This window comes from Cnephaeus nilssonii (assembly GCF_951640355.1).
Source record: "Cnephaeus nilssonii genome assembly, chromosome: X".
Lineage (NCBI taxonomy): Eukaryota > Metazoa > Chordata > Mammalia > Chiroptera > Vespertilionidae > Cnephaeus > Cnephaeus nilssonii.
Window position 1 is genome coordinate 46,952,697 of NC_137071.1, and position 24,557 is coordinate 46,977,253.

The following is a 24,557-nucleotide window of genomic DNA, read 5'->3' on the forward strand; positions in this document are numbered from 1 at the left end:
CCCGTTGCAGGAAAAATCCTGCAATAGGGTTTCCTGCTGCACTCTACCCCGCCCCGCCTCCGCTCCTCCCTTGTCCCCCGGCCCGCCTTCTCTGCCAGCCCACCCCGGTCTCCTTCCTTTTCCCCTGGCCCCCGCCCCGCCTCCGCTCCTCCCTTGTCCCCCGGCCTGCCCACCCTGCTCTCCTTCCTTCTCCCCCGGCCCCGCCTCTGCTCCTCCCTTCTCGCCCCCCCCCCCGGCTTGCTTGCTTCTCCGCAGCTTTGCTCCCTTCAGCATCGCTTGGCTTCTTTCTACGCTGTCTTGATATGCAAATTAGCCGCCATCTTTGTTGGGGTAATTTGCATACTCGTCCTGATTGGTTGGTGGGCGTGGCTTGGGCGTGGCGAAGGTGCGGTCAATTTGCATATTTGTCTATTATAAGGTAGGATTTTTAAAATATATTTTATTGATTTTTTTACAGAGAGGAAGGGAAAGGGATAGAGAGTTAGAAACATCGATGAGAGAAAAACATGGATCAGTTGCCTCTTGCACACCCCCTACTGGGGATGTACCCACAATCAAGGTACATGCCCTTGAGTGGAATCAAACCCGAGACCTTGCAGTCTGCAGGCCGATGCTCTATCCACCAAGCCAAACCGGTCAGGGCAAATGTTCATATTTTTTATCTTTTTTTCTTCTTCTTCCTCTTCTTAACCCTTTGCACTCACTTGCTTTTTTCTCGATTCCTTTATTCTAATACTAACCATGTCGTGTCACACTCGACATCCGAGTGCAAAAGGTTAAAGAATACCTTTCAATATTTCATATAATATTGGTTTGGTGGTGATGAACTCCTTTAGCTTTTTCTCATCTGTGAAGCTCTTTATCTGACCTTCAATTCTAAATGATAGCTTTGCTGGGTAGAGTAATCTTGGTTGTAGTTCCTTGGTTTTCATCACTTTGAATATTTCTTGCCACTCCCTTTTGGCCTGCATAGTTTCTCTTGAGATATCAGTTAACGGTCTTATGGGTGATCCCTTGTAGATAATTAACTGCTTTTCTCTTGATTTTTTTAAGATTCTCTCTTTGACGTTAGCCCTTGGCATTTTCATTATGATGTATAGTGGTGTGGTTCTCTTTGGGTTCCTCTTGTTTGGGACTCTCTGTGCTTCATGGACTTGTAAGTCTATTTCTTTCACCAGAGAGGGGAAGTATTATGTCATTATTTATTCAGACAGGTTTTCAATATCTTGCTCTCTCTCTTCTCCTTCTGGCACCCCCATAATGCAAATGTTGGTATGCTTGAAGCTGTCTCAGAAGCTCCTTACACTATCTTCATAATTTTTTTTCTTGTTGTTCTTCTGATTTGGTGTTTTTTACTTCCTCATATTTCAAATCATTGATTTGATTCTCAGAATCCTCTCCTCTACTGCTGGATCTTTGTAAATTATTCTTTATTTCAGTCAGTGTATACTTAATTTCTGACGAGTCCTTCTCCAGGTCTTTGGCATTCTTACTAAGATCCTTGAAAGTCTCATTAAGTCCCTTGTAGGGCTCATGAAGATTCTTGAGTAACCTTATAACAGTGGTTTTGAACTCTATATCAAGTAGTTTGCTTTCTTCCATTTCTTTCAATTGTGACATGTGTCTTTGTCTCCACATTTTGGCTGCTTCCCTGTGTTTGTTTCTATGTGTTGGGTAGAGCTGCTGTTTCCTTGAGTTGGTAGAGTGGCTTTGTGTAGTAAAGTGGCCTTTTATTGATAAGTTTGGGGCTCCCTGACCAGGTGCAGTTTGTTTGAGAGATTTTAGCAAAGTCTGAAGCCTGAGCCTGGTCACACTGTTCATATGCAAAAGCCGTTGCAAATTGGATGGGGCGGGGTCTCAGGGAATAACCAGGGTGGAGCAAACAGAAATGGCTGCCAGTCAATCCTGAGGCATAAGAACAATGACCCCTGCTAGCACCTCCATCTGTGAAAAAGTCACCCCCAAGTTACTGCCCTGATGCGATACAATCCAGTTCCTCCTCATATATGTCTGGGTCTCCCAGAGCCTCGCCCTGGTGCTTGAGCTCAGAGGAAGCAAGACCTTGTAAGCTGAGTTCATGTTCTGGCTCTTTAAGAGGAACAGCTGGATCTCTAGCAGCCTCTGTGTCACTGGACCCCAATTTTACAGCCCATAGTTACGTATTTACAGCCCATAGTTGCGTATTTACTCTTCCTAGCTCTGGGAGCCTGGACTTGGGGTCTGGTGTGGGCTGGGATCCCTTGCTCCTCACCAGTGGCCTCTGTAGAGATGACGTTCCTCCCGATTAAGAAAATGGCACACGTGGGTGTCATTCCAGCCCATTCCATGCTTTCGCCCCTCCTACCACTCTCAATGTACTTTATTATTTACTTCTCTGGTTGTAGGATTTCCATTCAGCCAGATTTCAGGTGGTTCTGGAGGATGGTTATTTTGTATTTTAGTTGTAATTTTGATATGGTTGTGGGAAGTGGCAAGTACAGGCATTTTTCCATGCTACCATCTTGGTTCCCTTGCTAAGTTCCTGAAAGTCTCCCTAAGCCCCTGAAGTTCTGATTAAGTCCCTTGAAGCTCTCCTTAAGATCCTTGAGTAACTTTATAACCATTGTTTTAAACTCTGTATCCAGTAGTTTCCTTGTTTCCATTTCTTTCATTTGTGACATGTTTCTATGTCTCCCCATTTTGGCTGCTTCCCTGTGTTTCTATGTATTAAGAAGAGCTGCTATGTCTCCTGGAATTGGTTGAGTGACTTTGTGTAGTAGGCATCCTGTAGGGTCCAGTGGCTCAGCCTCCCCAGTCACCTGAGCTGGGCACTCTAGTTGTGCCCCTGTGTGGACTGTGTGCACAGCCTTGTTGTAGTTGAGACTTGATTGCTGTTGTTGTCACTGGGAGGCATTAACCTCCAGGCCAATTGGCTGTAAGGACCAGCTATGACTACAGTGGAAGAGCAGCTGTGCAGGGGACACCCCTATGGAGCAGGACTGGCTTCAGTGGGTCTTTGGTGCTCAATGAGTATTCCCCTTGAGAGTGTCGCTTGTGGATGTGTAGAGTTGTAATCTGGTATGGTCTGAAGCTGTCCACCAGGTGAACTGACTCTTGGGTCTCCAGGGTGGGGGTGCATAGTCAGCCACTGCCTGGGGCCACCCAGCAGGAGCTATAGAGAGATCTGCAGATTCCGCCTATTTGTATCGGGTTTGGAAGTGCTCAGGCAAAGCCCAGCTGTGAAGCAAGGCAGGGCCTTGCTAGTGCTTGATCTTGGGCCTTTTATTGATAGGTTTGGGGGCCCCTGACCCAGCTTCAGCTTGTTTGAGAGATTTTAGCAAAGTCTGGAGCCTGAGCATGGACAGGCCATTCATATGGAAAAGCCACTGCACACAAGTTGGGTGGGTCTTCAAATTAGATAGGGTGGGGTCTCAGGGAATCACTAGAGCAGGCTGATGGAGACTCAGAGATGGATGCCAGTCAGCTCTGCAAATGGGGAGGTCTCAGCAGAGGAACAATGAACCCTGTGAGCACTCTTGTCTGTGTTAAATCCACCCCTGAGTTCTTGCTCCAATGCCAGAAAATCCAGTTCCTGCCTGAATGTCCCTGGTTCCTTTCAAGCTGCTGCCCCAGTGCTGGAGCCCAGAGGGATCAAGTCCAAGTAAGTTTGTGGACTGGGTTTTTAAGAGGACCGCCTGAGTCTCCAGCAGCCTCTGTGTCCCTCAGCCACAATCCCTGCTGCTTTTTACAGTCCAAAGTTATGGGGACTTCTCTTCCCAGTGTGGAACCCTGAGCTGAGGGTCTGTGTTGGGTTGGGACCCCTTGTGCCTCATTGTGGGGAGTTGGGGGGGTTCTGCAGCAGAGATATCCCTTCTGATTAAAGAAAAATGGCACACTTGGGTGTTGAACCAGCCTGTTCCACGCTTCTACCCTTCCTACCAGTTGTGATGTACTTTTTCTTTATTTCTCTAATTGTAGGTGAGTACATGCATTTACCTACACTGACATCTTGGTTTCTCCTTTTCTTGAGCATTTTAAACTCTCTACCATGATATTTTATTTAACTTTTTTAAGGAGAAGAATTCAAAACAGCAATTATATTAGCCATAACTTAAACCAATTATTTCTCCAGCAAGCTCTTCTCAGAATTCTGTTCTCTAGCTTCCACAAAATACATTTTTGGAAGAACAAATTACTTTGATAGCAAGTTTTTGGCCCCACTAGAATCTGCAGAAAGAAAGCCCTGACTTGGCCAGAATAGGACTGATCATCTCTTCAGAGGTTGGTGTGGTCCTCATAAGTCAAGTGGTAGTTCTGCCCTTAATCAGTAACTTTATGTAGAAACCATTTGTACTAGAAACTTTTCATTTCTCCATCAAATTTCAAAATTATAAAGTGCATTTAAGAGACAGCTTGGCAATGCTTCTTTAGAAATAAATGTTACTAATTGAAGAATTAAGATCAGTTATACAGATCCTTTTGGTGATGGGATTCTGAAACAGTCAATGTAAGGTGAGAATTTGTAATCAGCTGTTTGAATATAGGAGTGAAACTGGGAAAAATGGAGGACTACCTAAAGACAGAGTACAAACTAGGAAAATTATTGGGGGTTGGTTTAAAACTGAACTAGATGTCAGAAGCAAGGTCAGTGATTTCTAATTTTCTGTTTTCTGCTTATGGTTCAGCAGAAGTAAAAGAAAAGTAATTCATATGTTTGAAAATGCTTTTGATTGTCAGGTATAGATACATAAGTTAGTGGCTTGTGGTGAAAGAAGGGAAGAGGAATTTGTTCTAGTCTAATTAATTCATAACTTGATGGGCATGATAATTAGCCTTTCTGGACTTCAGTTTTTTTCTTCTGAAAAATGAATAGGTTGAACTAGGTATTCTCAAAAGTGCCTTCTAGTTCTGACCTTTTGAGTCAGCTGTAGAAGCTGAGGAAAGATAATGGCCATAACTTTCCAAAGACTGGGGGTTAAACCAAGTGGAGTTCTCCTAAACTAGGAGTGCCACACCAGGTGTTGCAGGACTAAGGCGTTTGGTCCCAAGTTCTAGTGGGTAGTAGTGACATTTAGGTCATGTAGCTCCTCTGGACTACCAGTTTCTTTCCTCTTAGTAGCCAGTCTTTTCAAAGTAATTTGTCATATTGCTAAGGGCAGCTTATTTTGCTCAGGCATGGACTTGGTGTCTCAACTATTATTTCTATAAATTTTATAGATTTGCAAAGGAGTCCATTTGTGGAAGCTTATATTTCAGTGGCCATTGCAATAAAGAATATTTAAGTCAAGCCAAGCTTATATTCCTAGAGTTAATTTGAGATATGTTCATAGAGGAAAAACAACAGTCCTAAACTGACAGAGTCGAACTATATGAAAAGAAAGGTTAAGATGTTTGTCAGGGTTGCCTACTGGATTTGGACTCCTAAGTATTCATTCATTAGTTCAGAGTTAATGAAAGATCTGTGAGCTCTGAGTGCCTAGGGCCAGTGCCCAATAATTTTTTCTTTTTTTAATTCTTTATTGTTGAAAGCATTACATATGTCCCCTTTCCCTCCCATTGACCTCTCCCAGCCTGCCCCCGCCCCCCAGCCCAGGCCTTCACCCTGCTATGTGTCCATTGGTTATGCTTATATGCATACAAGTTCTTTGGTTGATCTCTACCCGCCTCCCCTGCCTTCACTCTGAGGTTTGACAGTCTGTTCAATGTTTCTATGTCTCTGGATTTATTTTTATTCATCAGTTTATGTTGTTTATTATATTCCACAAATGAGTGAGATCATATGATACTTATCTTTCTTTAACTGGTTTATTTCACTTAGCATAATGCTCTCCAGGTACATCCATGCTGTTCAAATGTAAGAATTCTTTCTTTTTTTACAGCTGCGTAGTATTTCACTGTGTAGATGTACCATAGTTTTTTAATCCACATATCTGCTGATGAGGGCCCAATAACTTTTTGAAAGGTAGAAGGATAAATGAATGAAGTTACAAATCAACAACTGAAAGAATCAATACAAGACCTTTTGGGAAGTTTTCACTGAGACCGTTCCTTTGCAATTACACGTTGTTGACCCCTTCTGCCACTGGATATGCCACCATTTCTTTTTGATGCTATTGCATATACAGTCATACCTTGGAGCTATTGTAAGTTAGATTCCAGATCACCACAATAAAGCAAATATTGCAATAAAGCGAGTCACATGAACTTTTTGGTTTCTCAGTGCATATAAAACTTGTGTGTACAATATACTGTAGTCTCTTAAGTGTACAATAGCATTATATCTAAAAAATGTTCATGCCTTAATTTAAAAATATTTATTACTAAAACATGCAAACCAGAGATCCAAGATGGCAGCAGAGTAGGAGCAAGGTCCACTCACCTACTCCCAGGACCAAACTGGCATTACAACTAAATTATAGAATAATCAACCTGAATAACCAATTTAAGACTAGCTGAATATGTCTTATAATCAAGGATTTATAGAAAGAGCTACACAGAGACTGGTGGAAAGGGCATAAACAGAAAAGGACTGGCTCTGCTCCCAAGGGTAAAGGGAGAAATTCCAGAGGGATATCTCAGTTGTAAACATTCCCCTAGAGGTGTGTATGGGGCTTAATCCCATGCAAGGCTCCTCTGCCCAGAACGCCAGAGCCAGGAAGAGGTGCTCACTTAAAATCTGGCTATGAAAATAAGCAGAAATTCAGTTGGCCAGAGAGAGACGATAGTCTACTAGAGAAACAGGCACCCTCTTAAAAAGACAATGCATGAAATCTAGTTCACTGGGCTCCAGCAGAGGGAGGGTGGACCAAACTAGAGCTGTGTGAGGAGAGACTGGGGTTTGTGTCTCTGGGGAGAGAACTGAAGGGAAAACTGCCAGAATCCCTGTACCGAATCCATCTCCCACACCACAGACACCATCTTTCATGGTTGTAGCACTCCCCCTCCCTTATGGCATCAGCCTAGGGAAATTCAATAGCTCCACCATCTACACTCCCTATTGCCAAACCCTACAGAGCTCATGCCCTACTGAGGAGTCAGCTGCCTGGGCCAGGGTATAGAGGTCTAAGCAAACTCAAGGGGTGTCAGTGACTAACTTGGATGGCTTTGGGGTGGAGGTCATTTCCCCCACTTTCCCATGAACCTGACTGGTGCCTTCCACTCACAGGAGATCCACTAACCTCACCTTCCAGGCTCCTGGCAGCACCACCCTGCTGAGCTTGGGCTCCTGTCAGAATCTGGATGGACTGAGTTGTATAGCTCCAGGACAAGGGCCATTTTTCCCTTACATGCCCAACCAGTGAAGAACCTTCCTTTTACACAACCAAATCTTGGTCTGTTTTTGCCTGATAAACTCTGCTGATCTCACCCTACCATAAAAGTCTGAGATCACCCAGGAGGGCACAGCTAGACTTTTTATACACTGGGACTTTTGTTGAATCGCCTCAGACCCAGCACTGGCACCAAGTTTGAACCTGTTCGACTCTTTTGAACACCACTCACAGTTACCTGGGTGACTCACTAAGAACCTACCTCATGCAACTCAAGTCCTCCAGAGGCTCTTTCAGTGACTGAGCCTAATAGGCAGCCAGTAGGTGGAGGTAGACCTTGGGGTGTCTTGGGCCTTTTGCTGAACTGCCCCCGAGCTCAGTGCTGGTGGAAGCCAGCTTTGGCACACAGCTGGGTCCTTCCCACACACACCAAGGCCCAGAAGAGGCAAACACAAACTGTGGATCTCTTTGTAACTCCATCCAGTGTGCCCAGGACAAGTCACAGGCAGTGCTGTCTGACACTGACCTGCACCAGAGTCCCTCCTAAAAAGTCCCAGAACAGAAATATCAAGTGGCCAGATTCAGATAACATCAGAGCAGGGTCCAATTAGCTTCACAAGTGGCATATCTAAAGGGAGGTCTGGGAAGACACCAGACTCTGCTGAGGTGAATTGGGCTTTGGGTGTCTAGCACCTGCACAAAAGTTCCTGTACTTTCGTTAGGTTCAATTTTCACTGTCAGCCAGCCTTAAGGTCAATCCCATGCATGAAGGGTATATCAAGATTCAATTACAAAGAGAGAGAACTCATAGACATGGGCAACAGTGTGGTGATTGTGGGGGTGAGGGGAGATGGGTGGAGGTATAAGGGGATAAATGGTGATAGAAAAAATAAAATAAAATATTTAAAAGATTCAATTGCATAATGAGAGCTCACATAATCCATGCAAGGGACATTTCCAGCTCAGGTGATCAAGGAGACTGTGCCACTGAGTCCCTCAGTATACCTACTACATAAGGCCAACCTACCAAGAATTAGAGAACAGCAGATGTACCTAATACTTAGAAACAAACACAAAGAGGCAGCCAAAATGGGGAGACAAAGAATATGCCACAAATGAAAGAACAGAAGAAATATTCAGAAAAAGAGCTAAATGAAATGGAGGCAAGCAATTTACCAGATATAGAGTTCAAAAAAAGTGGTTACATGGATGCTCAAAGAACTAAGTGAACCCTTCATGAAACTTAGTGAGAGCTTCAACAGCATGAAAAAGGACATACAGCCCAGCTGGTGTGGCTCGATGATTGAGCAAGGACCTATGAGCCAAGAGGTCATGGTTCCATTCCCAGACAGGGCACATGCCTGGGTTGCGGACTAAATCCCCAGTAGGGGGCGTGCAGGAGGCAGCCGGTCAATGTTTCTCTCTCATCGTTGATGTTTCTATCTCTCTCTTCCTCTCCTTTCCTCTCTGAAATCAATAAAAACATGTTTTTAAAAAGGAGGGAGAAGTGGAGGAGGAAGAAAAGAAGGGTAAAAAGAAAACAGAGGAACAGAATTAAAAGAATAAAATGGCAATAATTACATACCTATCAATAATCACTCTAAATATAAATGGCTTAACTACTCCAATAAAAAGGCATAGGGTAGCTGACTGATAATAAAACAAGACCCATATATAAGCCATCTACTGGTACAAGGGACCCACCTCAGAGCAACAGATACAGACTGCAAGTAAAGGAATGAAAAAAATATTTCATGCAAATGGAAATGTTAAAAAGGCTCATGTAGGAATAATTATATCAGACAAAATAGACTTTAAAACAAAGGCCAAAATAAGAGACAAAGGACACTACATAAAGATAAAGGGAGAAATCCAACAAGAGGATATAAGCCTTGTAAACATTTATGCACCCAACAAAGAAGCACCTAAATAAATAAACCAAATGTTAATGGGCATAAAGGGAAAGATAGACATTAATGCAGTCACACTAGAGGATTTTAACACACCATTAACATTACTAGATAGATCTTTCATACAGAAAATAATGAAACAATAACCTTAAATGACATACTAGATCAGAAGAATTTAATTGATATCTTCATAGTGTTTCAACTCAAAGCAGCAGTATATACATTATTTTCAGGTGCACATGGGACATTTTCTAGAATAGACCACACATTAAGATATACAACAAGTCTCAATAAATTTCTGAAGATCAAAATCTTATCAAGCATCTTCTCTGACCACAATGGTATGAAACTAGAAATCAAATACAAGAAAAAAACTGAACAACACACAAACACATGGAGGTTAAATAACATGTTATTAAAAAATGAATGGGTCAATAATGAGATAAAGGAAAAAATCAAAAGATACCTTGAGACAAATGGAAAGGAACACACAACCCAAAACTTATAGGACACAGTGAAAGCTGTCCTAAAAGGGAAATTCACACCAATACAGGCATATCTCAAAAAGAAAGAAAAATCTCAAGTAAATAATCTAACTTTACACCTAAAGGAACTAGAGAAGGAACAGCAAACATAGCCCAAAGTGAGTAGAATGAAGGAAATAATAAAGATTAGAGTAGAAATAAATGACATACAAACTAATATATATATACTAGAAGCCCAGTGCATGATTTAATCATGCACGTGTAAGCTATCTGTCCGCTGGTCGGCAGCTCCGAAGTCCCTGGGCCCCTGGGCAAGGCGGGGCGGGGGCGTGGTCCTCCTGCGGCCGGAGCCCAGGCCAGGGTCTTGCCTTTGCCTCCCTCCCAGGAAGGCTGGGGCCGCCGCCACGTGCTCCTGCGGCCCAACTGCCACCAGACTCCTCCCTGGGGAGCCTCGCCGCCTGCCCACCGCCCACCGCCTCCAAACCTCCAAAACGCCGGCTCGGCTCGCTGCCCCAGAGGCCTGTCTGTGCCGCAGCACAGCCATGGCGCAGACGCTGAGCTCGCGTTGCCGCTGCTCAGCGTCCTGCCGGCCCAATCACCACCCCAGCCACCCCGAGTCCCGCCCCCTGTGTCACCCGCTGGCCCAATCATGGGCGTAGCGGAGTGATGGTAATTTAAATATTACCTTTTTATTATGTAAGATATATATATATGATGAATAAAACCAAGGGCTGGTTCTTTGAAAAGATAAACAAGATTGATGAACTTTTAGCCAGACTCATCAAGAAACAAACAGAGAGAACCCAAATACATAAAATTAGAGATGCAAGAGGTAAAGTAACAATTGACACCACAGAAATACAAAAGAGTGTAAAAAATACTATGAACAACTATATGCCAAGAATCTGGATCACCTGGACGAAATGAAAAAAAAAATCCTAGAAAAATACAACCTTCCAAAACTGAATCAGGAGCAATCAGAAAAATATGAATAGATTTATTACAACTAATACAATTGAAGCATCCTATATAATAAAGAGTTAATATGCAAATGGTCATCACGCCCTCACGCCCTTGTGCCCTCGCACCAGGGCCGGGGGACCTAAGGCCAGGCTGGGGGACCTGAGGCCATGTCCCCTGCCCCAGTGCCAGGGCCGGGGGACCTGAGGCCATACACCTCGCCCAGTGGGGATTAACAGGAGACCTGAGGCTGCACCCCCCCACACCCGGTGGGGCTTGATGGGGGACCTGAGGCTGCGTCCCCTGCCTGGCACTGGGCTGAGGGACCTGAGGCTGTGCCCCCCACCCTGCGGGGCTTGGCAGGGGTGGGGCCAGCCAGGTCTGGGTCTCACGTGATTTTGAGGCTCACGCGGGTGGGCGGGGACTTGACTCTGGGTCCCACGGTGCACCCCAGACTCTGACAGGAGGGAGATTTTCATATACATTTTACTAATTTTCTTTCATCTCTGACACTTCTATTATAGAGAAAGGGCAACTAGCAATATAAAATATTTCCTCTAATTAATTCCCTTTTAATGTGCACGAATTTCGTGCACCAGGTCACTAGTTAAGAATAAAAAAACTTCCAACAAACAAGTCCTGGACTATATGGCTTCACAGGAGAACTTTAAAAAAAATTCAGAGAAGAACTAACACATATTCTTCTCAAACTATTTCAAAAAATTCAAGAGAAGGGAAGACTCCTGAGCTCATTTTACAAGGCTAAAATTATCTTAATTCTAAAATCAGGTAAAGACACTACAAAGAAAAGAAATTATAAGCCAATATCCCTGATGAACATAAATGCTAAAATCCTCAAAAAATATTAGCAAACAGAATCCAGCAATACATTAAAAGGGTTATACTGAATGACCAAGTGAGATTAATTCTGGGGATGCAAAGTTGGTACAATATACCCAAATCAATAAATGTAATATACCACACAAACCAAATGAAGGATAAATATCAATAGATGCAAAAAACATTTGATAAAATCCAGCACCCATTTATGATAAAACTCTCATGAAAGTGGGAATAGATGGAACATACCTCAATATAATAAAGGACATCTATGAGAAACCCACAGCCAGCATTATACACAACAGACCAAAATTAAAAGTGTTTCCCTTAAAATTGGGACCAAGATAGGGATGCTCGCTTTCATCGCTCTTATTTAACATAATACTGGAACTCTTAGCCACAGCAATCAGACAAGAGGAAGAAATAAAAGGCATCCAAATTGGAAAGAAAGAAGTAAAACTGTCATTAATTGCAGATGACATGATACTGTATATATAGAACCCTACATATTTCATGAAAAAAACTTCTAGAACTAATAAATGAATTCAGTAAAGTGGTAGGATACAAAATAAATATCCAGAAATCAGTTGCATTTTTACCAATAATGAACTATCAGAAAGGGAAACTAAGAAAAAGATTTCCATTCACAATTGCTTCAAAAAAAAAAGAAGGAAAGAAAGAAAGACCTAGGAATAAATTTAACCATGGATGTAAAAGACCTGTGCTCAGAAAATTATAAGACATTGAAGAAATTGAATAAGATACAAATAAGTGGAAGCACATACTGTCTTCATAGATAGGAACAATTAACATCATCAAAATACCCATACAACCCAAAGCATTCTATAGATTCAACGCAATTCCTATGAAAATACCAATGACATATTTCACAGAACTAGAACAAAGCTTCCAAAAATTTATATGGAACTACAAACGACCCTGAATAGCCACAGCAATTTCAAGAAATAAAAACAGCCATAGCCGGTTTGGCTCAGGATAGAGCATCGGCCTGTGGACTGAAGGGTCCCCGGGTTTGATTCCGGTCAAGGGCACATGCCTTGGTTGTGGTCTCGATCCCCCATAGGGGGCGTGCAGGAGGCAGCTGATCAATGATTCTCTGTCATCATTGATGTTTCTATCTCTCTCTCCTTCTCCCTTCCTCTCTGAAATCAATAAAAATATATCTAAAAAAGAAAGAAAGAAAAACAAAGTTGGAAGAATTATACTACCTCATATCAAATTACACTACAAGGTCAGAGTAATCAAAACAGCCTGGTACTGGCATAAAAACAGACCTATAGATCAACAGAATGGAATAGAGAGCCCAGAAATCAACCCATGCATTTACAGTAAATTAATATTTGACAAAGAAGGGAAAAATATACAAGGGAGTAAATATTGTCTATTCAATAAAGGGTATTGGGAAAATTGGACAAATACCTGCAACAAACTGAAACTAGACCACCTTCTTACACAAGAATAAACTCAAAATAGTATACATACTTAAATGTAAGACTCAAAACCATAAAGATCCTAGAAGAAAACATAGGCAGTAAAATCTTGGACATTTCTCTTAATAACATTTTTCTGATATATCTCCTCAGGCAAGAGAAACAAAAATAAAAATAAACAAATGAGACTACATCAAACTAAAAAAAATTTTGTACAGCAAAGGAAAACAACAAAATGAAAAGGCAACCTCACACTTGTCAGAATGGCTACCTTCAATAAATCAAAGAATCATAGAATATATTCACTGATGGTTCATCTGATATGGGGTCAATATCCAAAATTTATAAAGAACTAATACAACTCAACATCAAAAGCACAACAAGACAAAAACAATCCAAATAAAAAATGGTCAAAGGACCTGAATAGATACTTCTCCAAAAAGGACAAACAGATGGACAACAGACATATGAAAAAAAAAATGATCAAAGTCACTAATCATCAGAGAAATGCAAATTAAAACACAATGAGATATCACCTCACACCTGTCAGAATGGCTACCATAAATAAATCAACAAACAAGTTTTGACGAGGATGTAAAGAAAAGGGAAACCTGGTGCATTGTTGGTTGGAATGTAGATTGGTGCAGCCACTGTGGAAAGCAGTATGACATTTCCTCAAAAAATTAACAATGGAACTTCCCTATGACCCAGTGATTCCACTTCTGGGAATATATCCGACAAAACCCAAAACACTAATTTGAAAGAATATATGTACCCTGATATTTATGGCAGTGTTATTTACAACAGCCAAGATCTGGAAGCACCAAGTGACCATCAGTAAATGAGTGGTTAAAAAACGGTGGTACATTTACACAATGGAATACTACCCTGCTGTAAAAAAAAAAAAAAAAAAAAAAAGAAGAAGAAGGAAATCTTTACCATTAGCACCAGTATGGATGAACCTGGAGAGTATTATCTGGAAAGTACTATGCTAAGTGAAATAAACCAGTTAGAGAAAGACAAATGCCATATGATTTCACTTATATGTGGAATCTAATGAACAAAATAAATTAGCAAACAAAATTGAAACAGACTCAAAGATACAGAGCACAGACTGACAGCTGTTGCGGGGGTTGGGGTGGGGTGGGTGGGTGAGAAAGGTGAAGGGATTAAACAACAACAACAAAAATAAACCTCATCAACACAGACAACAGTATGGTGATTACCAGAGGTAAAAGGAGGTGAGGGGAGGTAGAAGAGGACAAAGGACAGATAAATTGTATTGGAAAAAGACTTGACTTGGGGAGGTGGGGTAAGAACACAATAAAATATACAGATGATGTATTATAGAATTGTACATTTGAAGACTATATAATTTTATTAACCAATCACCTCAATAAATTTAATTTTTAAAATACTAAGCATCTTCTGAGCCTTCAGTGAGTCATAATTCTTTCACTGCTGGAGGATCTTGCCTCAATGTTGATGGCTCATGACTGATCAGGGCGGTGTTTGCTGAAGTTTGGGGTGGCTGCAGTAATTTCTTAAATGGGGAGAGATCAACCAAAGGACTTGTATGCATGCATATAAGCCTAACCAATGGACACAGACACCAGGAGGGTGAGGACATGAGTGGGTAGTGGGGGGACAATGGGGGGGAAAAGGATACATATGTAATACTTTAATCAATAAAGAAAAAAAAGACAAGAAGTTTTCTGTATCAATTGACTCTTGCTTTCATAAATGATTTCTCTATAGCATATACGTAATGCTGTTTGATAGCATTTGACCTAAAGTAGAAAGAACGTCTTTCAAAATTGGAGCCAGTTTTCTCAAACCCTGCCATTACTTTATCAGCTAAGTTTATGTAATTTTATAAATCTTTTGTTGTCATTTTAACAATCTGCACAACATCGTCAACCAGATTCCATCTGTAAAAACAAACAAACAAACAAAAAATTTTTTGCCCTAGCTCGTTTGGCTCAGTGGATAGAGTGTTGGTCTATGGACTGAAGGGTTGCAGGTTAGATTCTGGTCAAGGACACATGCCCAAGTTGCCAATCAATGATTCTTTCTCATCATTGATGTTTCTATCTCTCTCTCCCTCTCCCTGCCTCTCTGAAATGAATAGAAATATATTTAAAACAAACAAAATAAACCATTTTCTCTCACTGAGTATGATGTTGGCTGTAGGTTTGTCATATATGGCCTTTATTATGCTAGATGTGATGCCTCTATTCCCACTTTGCTGAGAGTTTTTATAAAAAACTAGAGGCCCAGTGCATGAAAATCGTGCACTGGGGAGGGAGGTGTGTGTGTCCCTCAGCCCAACCTGTACCCTCTCCAATCTAGGACCCCTCGGGGGATGTCCGACTGCCTGTTTAGGCCCGATCCAGGCAGTCGGATATCCCTTTCACAATCTAAGACTGCTGGCTCCCAACTGCTCGCCTGCCTGCCTGATTGCCCCTAACCACTCCCCTGCCAGCCTGATCGACGCCTAACTGCTCCCCTGCCAGCCCGATTGTCCCCCACTGCCCTCCCCTGACAACCCTGTCACCCCCAAATGCCCTCCTCTGCATATTCCCTCTTTATTAGATAGGGTTTTTTCTTTAGCATATTGGACAGCCCTAACTGGTTTGGCTCAGTGGATGGAGCATTGGCCTTCAGACTCAAGGGTCCCAGGTTTGATTCTGGTCAAGGGCATGTACCTTGGTTGGGGGCACATACCCAGTGGGGAGTGTGCAGGAGGCAGCTGATCAATGTTTCTCTCTCATAGATGTTTCTAGCTCTCTATCCCTTTCCCTTCCTCTCTGTAAAAAAATCAATAAAATATATATTTTTTAAAAAGAAACATTTAAGATTCCTCCATATCTGCCTGGCTGGTGTGACTCAGTGGTTGAGACCCCAGGCTGCCACCACTGGAAGGGGATCCCACCCAGGCCAGGCTGAGACCCCAGCCCGGGCTTCCGCCCCAGTCCGGCCGGGGATGGCGCCATGGGGGGTGCATACCCCAGCCAGGCTGAGACCCCAGCCCCAGCTGCCACCTCAGCCCAGCCAGGCTGAGACCCCAGCCCAGGCTGCTGCCTCAGCCCAGCCAGGCTGAGACCCTAGCCCAGGCTGCCATATGAGCCTGGCCGGGGATGGCGCTGTGGGGGGTGCGCACCCTGGCCAGGCTGAGACCCCAGCCCAGACTGCCGCTGCTGGCCAGGGATCACAATGTGGGGGGTGTGCACCCCAGCCAGGCTGAGACCCCAGCCCAGGCTGCCACCCCTGGCTGGGGGATCGTGCAGCTTGGGTGCATGGCCCTGCCGGCCTGAGACCCCAGCCCAGGCTGTAGCCGGGGATTGCGCCAGGCACTGGCGCCTCCCAGCTGGACACCCTGGACTGCCACCGCTGGGCAGACTGGGGGACTCCGACGGGGCTAAGAGGACTGGGCGCCACCATCTTGTGACTATGGGCGCCGCCATTTTGTTGCTGAGTGATAGTTAATTTGAATATTACTCTTTTATTAGATAGGATGGGTGTTGGATTTTGTTGAATGCTTTTTCTGTGTCTATTGATATGATCATGTGATTTTTGTCTCAATTTGCTTATGTGGTTGATTACATTTATTGATTTGCAAATATTGTAGCAGCCTGGCATCCCTGTAATAAATCACACTTGGCCATGCTGTATGATCTTTTAAATATATTGTTGAATCCAATTTGCTAATATTTTGTTGAGTATTTTACATTCATCAGATATATTGGCCTGTAATTCTCTTTCTTTGTAGTATCTTTATCCAGTTTTGGGAAAGGAAAATGCTGGCCTCATTAAAAGAGCTTGGAAATGTTCCTTCCTCTTGGATTTTTTGGAATAGTTTGAGGAGGATAGATGTTAGTTCTTCTTTGAATGTTTGGTAAAACTTCACTGTGGCCCTGGCCGGTTTGGCTCAGTGGATGGAGCACTGGCCTGCAGACTGGGGGGTCCCAGGTTCAATTCCAGCTGGGGGCGAATGCCCAGGTTGTGGGCTCAATCCCCAGTGGGGGGCATGCAGGAGGCAGCCGATCAATGATTCTCTCTCATCATTGATGTTTCTATCTCTCTATCCCTCTCCCTTCCTCTCTGAAATCAATAAAGAAATATATTTAAAAAAAAAACACACAAAACTCCACTGAGAAATCTTCCAGACCAGGGCTTTTGTTTGCTTGGAGTTATTATTATTATTATTATTATTATTACTGCTTTAATTTCATCAGTTGTTATCACCCCATTCATGTTTCTCTGATTCTTCCTGATTGAGGTTTGAAAGGTTGTATTATTCTAGGACTTTGTTCATTTTGTCCAGGTGGTCCAGATTCTTGGCATATAGTTATTCATAGTATTCTTCTTACAATCTTTTTTATTTCTGTGATGTCATTTGTTACTGCACCTCTTTCATTTCTGATTTTATGTATTTGGGTTCTCTCTCTTTGTTTCTTGATGAATCTAGCTAAAGTTTCACCAATCTTATTTATCGTTTCAAAGAACCAGCTCTTAGTTTCATTGATCTTTTGTGTTGTTTTTTTTGTCTTTATGCATTTCTTTCTGCTCTGACCTTTATTATCTTTCCTTCTACTTACTCTGGGCTTTTCTTGTTGTTCTCTGTCTAGTTCTTTAAATTTCAGGGTTAGATAGTTTATTAGTGCTTTTTCTTGTTTCTTGAGGTAGGCCTGTAATGCTATGAACTTCCCTCTCAGGACTGATTTCACTGTGTCCCATACGTTTTTGGATTTTGTGTGTTCAATTTCATTTGCTTCCAGGAAGTTTTTTATTTCTTCCTTGATCTGATTGGTAACCGATTCATTGTTTAATAACATGCTATTTAGCCTCCATGTGTTTGAATGTTTTTGTGTGTTTTTATTGTAGTTGATTTTTAGTTTCATGCCATTGTGTTCCAATAAAATGCTTGATATGGTTTCAATCTTGTTGAACTTGTAGAGACTTGTTTTTTGTCCTAAAATGTGGTCTATCTTTAAGAATGTCCCATGTGCACTTGAGAAGAACATATATTCTGCAGATTTGGGGTGAAATGTTCTGTAAATGCCAATTCTATCTGATCTAGTGTGTCATTTAGAGTCACTGTTTCCATATTGATTTTTTTTTTGGTCTGGAAGATCTATCCAGTGAAGTCAACAGAGTGCTAAAGTCCCCTACTAAGACTGTGGTGCTGTTGATCTCCCTCTTAAAGTCCTATGTAATTTTTTTATGTGTTTAGGTGCTCCTATATGGGGTATATACATGTTTACTAGGGTTATGTCCTCTTGTTGGATCGATCCATTTCAATTGTTATGACCTTCATTTTGAAGTCTACTTTGTTATATATGAGTATTGCCATCCCAACTCTTTTTATTTCCATTTGCATGGAAAATCATACTCAATGAGCAAAAACTAAAACCATTCCCTTAAATACAGTAACAAGACAGAAATGTCCACTTACCCCATTCTCATTCAACAATGTACTGGAAGTCTTATACACAGCAATCAGAAAAGAAGAAAAAATAAAAGGCATCCAAATTAGAAAAGAGGAAATAAAACTGTCATTATTCACAAGTGACATGATATTGTACATAGAAAACCCTAAAGACTCCACCAAAAACTACTAGATTTAAGAAAAGAATTTGGCAATGTATCAGGATACAAAATTAACAGCCAGAAATTGATGACATTTTGATACACCAATAATGAATTCTCAGAAAAAGAAACTTTAAAAAAATCCCATTTACCTTGGCAACAAAAGATATACTTAGGAATAAACTTAACCAAGGCACTAAAAGATTTCTACTCAGAAAACAACAAGATATTGAAAAAAAGAGATGGAACAAGATATAAACAAGTGGGAGAATATACTGTGTTCATAGAATCAACATTATTAAAATGTCAATACCACCAAAGCAATCTATAGATTCAATGCAATCCTTATTAAAATACCAATGGCATATTTCACAGGTCTAGAACACATACTCCAAAATTTTATATGGAACAAAAAAAGACCCCAAATAGCTGCAGCAATCTTGAGAAAGAAAAACAAAGTTGGAGGAGGGTCACAGTACCAGATATCAAGTTATACTACAAAGCCACTGTAATAAAAATCGCCTGGTACTGGCACAAGAGCAGGCTTACAGACCAATGGATCAGAACAGAGACCCCAGAAATTGACCCACACCTTTACACTCAATTAATATTTGACAAAGGAGGCATGAACATATAATGGAGTAAAGACAGTCTCTTCAACAAATGGTGATGGGAAAACTGGACAGACACATGCAAAAAGATTAAACTAGACCACCAACTTACACCATACACAAGAATAAACTCAAAATGGATAAAATAGTTAAATGTAAGTCGTGAAACTATAAAAATCTTAGAAGAAACCAAAGACAGCAAAATTTCAAACATTTCTCAGCAATGTGTTTGCCCTTACATCTCCTAAGGTAAGGGATGCAATGGAGAAAATAAACAAATGGGACTACATCAAAATAAAAAGCTTCTGCACAGCAAAAGAAATCATTAACAAAATGAAAAGGGAGTCCACTGTATGGGAAAACATATTTGCCAATGGTACATCTGATAAAGGGTTACTTTCCAAAATATTTAAATAATTCATACAAATTAACAAAAGGAAGACAAACAACCCAATAGAAAATGGACAAAGCACCTAAATAGACACTTCTCCAAAGAGGACATAGAGAGGGCCAAGAGACATATGAACAATGCTCAAAGTCACTAATCATCAGAGAGATGCAAATTAAAACATCAATGAGGTACCATCTCACACCAGTCAGAATGGCTATCATTAACAAATCAACAAACAGCAAGTGCTGGTGAGGATGCAGAGAAAAGGGAGCCCTAGTACACTGCTGGTGGGAATGCAGACTGGTGCAGCCACTGTGGAAAACAGTATGGAGTTTCTTCAAAAAAATAAAAAATGGAGCAGTTCGTAACTAGCCAGTGCTGCTGGGACCCACTGTTTTCGCAGAGTCTGCTCCCGGCCAGTCATGGGGCTGCTGGAGCTATGCGAGCAGGTGTTTGGCACCTCTAACCCAGCGGTCTGCAAACTCTTTAGTTAACAGAGCCAAATATCAACAGTACAACGACTGAAATTTCTTTTGAGAGCCAAAAACCGACTTCTGCGCATGGGCCACGAAGTTTCAATCGCACTGTACGTGCGCGCCTGCACGTGGTATTTTGTGGAAGAGCCACACTCAAGGGGCCAAAGAGCCGCATGTGGCTCGCGAGCCGCAGTTTGCCGACCACTGCTCTAACCTTTACCTTTAGAGCTGGGTGTGTGGTTCGAGGAGGTGTCCCTGCAAGTGCACACGGACTGGGTGGGTGAGGACGACAAGGAGGGTGCCATCTGCCGCTTCCAGATCCTCGAGGAAAGTCTACTCCCTTCTGAGTGACAAGGAGCAGAAAGCAGTATATGATGAGCGGGGGACAGTGGATGAAAATTCTGATGTGCTCAACCAAGGTGGGGACTGGGAAACTTATTGTAGGTTACTCTTTAAAAATATATCTCTAGAAGACATTTTTTTTTAAAGACATACAAATGAAATGAAGAAGAGCTGGCTTATATTAAACAGGCTTATCTGGACTTCAAAGGGGACATGAGTAAGATCATGGAGTCTGTGCTGTGCATGCATTACACAGAGAAACCCAGGATAAGGAACATTATTCAGCAAGCCATTGATGCTGGAGAAGTCCCATCCTATAAGGCCTTTGTCAAAGAATCGGAGCAAAAGATGAATGCTAGGAAAAGGAGTGCCCAGGAAGAGGCTAAAGAAGCAGAAATGAGCAGGAAAGAGTTAGGACTTGATGAAGACAGAAGGATTGGCAAAAAGAAATGGACAATTTTCTGGCTCAGATGGAAGCAAAGTACTGCAAACCTTTCTAACGAGGAGGGGGAAAAAACATCTCTCAAGAAAGAAAAGAAATAATGGAATTTTCTCTTCAAAGGTCGTTAGGGGTTAATTAATGCCATTGTAGAAAAGATAAAGTCAAGATCCAAAAACAAAAGTCAATTCAACCGTTGAGAAAAACTCTTTTCCACCTAAACTATTCAGATTGAGTACGTAAACCAGAGTCTCTCAACCTGAACTTATATCCTAGAAATCCCCTAACATTCTGTGAAGTCCAGTCCTCTTATGGAGGAATTTGGTGATGGTCATTGAGGAAAGAGGGGGAGGTTGGTATATTTCTGGCAGCACTTGCTTCTGTGGATCTTTTGTACAAGGAACTCTATCTAGAATGTGGATCTGTCCATACTTTCTTTACCAGCTGTCATTTTGCCAGACAAGAGTGAGCTCCAGAGTATTCAGAGTGATGTGTGTGTTTATTAGAACAAGTATGCTACCTGGCTAGAATGTCTTCAGAACACTTGCTGGACATTTGTCTTCCAAATATTTAACAGTTTGCTTTCAATCTTAAAACTCTTGAATAGATCCTCTCTCTCTCTCTCTCTCTCTCTCTCTCTCTCTCTCTCTCTCTCTTTAATTCAAACAGGTTTTGTACTCTTTGCTTCAAGTGTAGGAGAAACAGATGTTCACATTACTTCAAGCGTCTTTATAAAACTTAATACATGATTAAACTAAATGAGTAAAAAAAAAATGGAACTGCCATTTGACCTAATGATCCCACTTCTAGGAATATATCCTAAGAAACCAAAACACCAATCAGAAAGAATATATGCATCACTATGTTCATAGCAGTGCTGTTTACAATAGCTAAGATCTGGAAATAGCCCAAATGCCCATCAGTAGATGAGTGGATCAAAAAGATTTGGTACATTTACATGATGGAAAGCTATGCAGCTATAAAACAGAAGGATCTCTTACCCTTTGAGACAGCTGAGTATTACCTGGAGAGTATTGTGCTAAGTGTTCATATGATACTTGTCTTTAACTGTGGAATCTAATGAACAAAATTAACTGATAAACAAAATAGATCTAGAGACATAGCTGCATGGAACAGACTGACAAATTGCAGAGGGAAGGGGAGTGGGGTGTGGGAAGAAAGTAACCAAATAACTTATATGCAGAATAGAGGCCTGGTGCACGAAATTCATGCAATGTGGGGGGAGGGGGCGTTCCTCAGCTCAGCCTGCGCCCGCTTGCAGTCCTGGAGCCCTTGGGGAGCAGGCCTAAGCCATCAGTCGGACATCCTTAGAACTACTGCAGAGGCAGGAGTGGCTCCCGCCACTGTCGCTGTGCTCGCCAGCATGAGCCTGGCTTCTGGCTGAACAACATCCCCCCTGTGGGAGTGCAATGACCACCAGAAGGCACTATGGGGACACTCTAGCTAAGGGTCTTTCCCCTGGTGGTCAATGCGCGTCATAGCTACCTGTAGTTCTGCTGTTGTGTCAATTGGCATATTAGCTTTTTGTTATATAGCTATGCATAACCCATGGACACAGACAATAGTATAGCAACACCTGAGGGTGGCAAGTGTGGGGAAGGGGTGAATGGATAAAAAAAGGGCAACATCTGTAACATTTTGAACAATAAAGATAAAATTTTAAAATTCTTTTCTGTGCTCATCCATAAGAAGTTAACTCCTCATCCATACAATCTTATCATGAGATTGCAGCAATTCAGTCACATCTTCAGTTTCACTTCTAATTCTAGTTATCTTGCTATTTCCACCCATCTGTAGTTCCTTCCTCCACTGAAGTCTTGAATCCCTCAAAGTCATCCATGAAGGTTGGAATCAACTTCTTCCAAACTCTTGTTAATGCTGATATTTTTTACAACTTCCTATGAATCATGAATGTTCTTAATGGCATCTAGATTGATGAATCCTTTCCAGAATGTTTTCAATTTACTTTACCCAGATCCATTAGAGGAATCGAATGTATTCTTTAAGTAATGAGATTTTAAAGTCAAAGTTGCGCCTTGGTTCATGGGTTGCAGAGTGAATGTTGAGCTAGCAGGCATGAAAACAACATTTATCTCATTGTACATCTCTATTAGTGCTCTTATCAATGAGCAATAATATTTGGAAAGGTATCTTTTTTCCTAATCAGTAGTTCTCAACAATAGGCATAAAATATTCAGTAAACCATGTTTTAAACAGATGTGCCATTATCCAGGTTTTGTTCTATTTGTAGAGCACAGACAGAGTAGATTTAGCATAATTTTTAAGGCTCCTAGGATATTCAGAATCATAAATGAACACTGGCTTCAACTAAAGTCACCAGCCCCTAACAAGTGTCAGCCTGTCCTTTGAAGATTTGAAGCCAGGTATTGGCTTCTCCTCCCAGTTACAAAAGTCCTAGATGCCATCTTCTTCTTCTTCTTTTTTTTTAATATATTTTATTTATTTTTTACAGAGAGGAAGAGAGAGTAATAGAGAGTTAGAAACATCGATCAGCTGCCTCTTGCACACCCCCTACTGGGGATGTGCCCCCAACCAAGGTACATGCCCTTGACTGGAATCGAACCTGGGACCCTTGAGTCCGCAGGCCGACGCTCTATCCACTGAGCCAAACCGGTTTCGGCAAGATGCCATCTTCTTCTGATATAAGGCTGTTTCATTTACATTGAAATTCTGTCATTTAGTGTATCTACCTTCATTTACTATCTTAGCTAAATCTTCTTGATAACTTGCTGCAGCTTCTAAATCAGCACTTGCTGCTTCACCTTAAACCCCATGAACCAGCTTCTTTTCTTAAACTCCACGACCCAGCCTCTGTTAGACTTTTCTCCGGCAGCTTCTTCATTCTCTCAGCGCTCATAGAATTGAAGAGAGTTGAGGCCTTACTCTGGATTAGGCTTTGGCTTAAAGGAATGTTGTATCTGGTTTGATCATCTATCCAGGCTATTAGAACTTTCTGCATATCAACAATAAGGCTGTTTTATTTTATTATCACTGGAGTGTGTCCACTGAAGTAGCATTTTTAATTTCCTTCAAGAATGTTTCCTTTGAGTTTATAACTTAACTAACTGGTGCAAGAAGCCTATCTTTTAGCCTATCTCGACTTTCGGCATGCCTTCCTCAGTAAGTCTAATCATTTATAGGTTTTGATTCAAAGTGTGACTCTTTCTTTTGCTTGAACACTTAGAAGCCACTGTAGGGTTATTAATTGGCCTAATTTCAATATTGTTGTGTCTCAGGGAATAGAGAGTCCCAAGGAGAAGGAGATGGGAACAGCCAGTTGGTGGAGCAGTCAGAACACATAAAACATTTATGAATTAAGTTTGCTATCTTATATGAATATGGTTCATGGCTCCCCAAAATAATTACAATAATAGAATCAAAGATCACTTATCACAAATCACCATGACAAATATAATAATAATGATAAAGTTTGAAATATTATGAGAATTACTAAAATGTGACACAGAGACATGAAAACAGCAAACACTGTTGGAAAAATAGCACTGATAGACTTGTTCCATAGCGCTTGTAATCTCCTAGGTCTCTATTTTCTGCTGATAGAATTTTCTTATTTAATTTTGTTATTTTAAAGATCTACTTTGGCTTGGCTACATACAGTAGCATACCTTCCAATTAGACGGTAAGATCATATTGGGATGAGGGTAGGGTACCAACCATTTAACATCTAATAGATTTCATCTTGAAAATTACAGAAAACTCCTTATTTGGGGGGCTTATGGGTGCACAAAATAAGTAATTCATTGTAGCCTA

General features: G+C 41.5%; 1 pseudogene across 1 annotated transcript; it reads left to right on the forward strand.

The window, feature by feature from the left end:
* The first annotated feature begins 3,579 nt into the window (after positions 1-3,579).
* Positions 3,580-20,848, forward strand: LOC307095295 (dnaJ homolog subfamily C member 9-like; annotated as a pseudogene). Its single transcript has 2 exons — positions 3,580-3,640; positions 20,190-20,848. The product of its transcript is annotated as a dnaJ homolog subfamily C member 9-like (transcript).
* Positions 20,849-24,557: the final 3,709 nt, after the last annotated feature.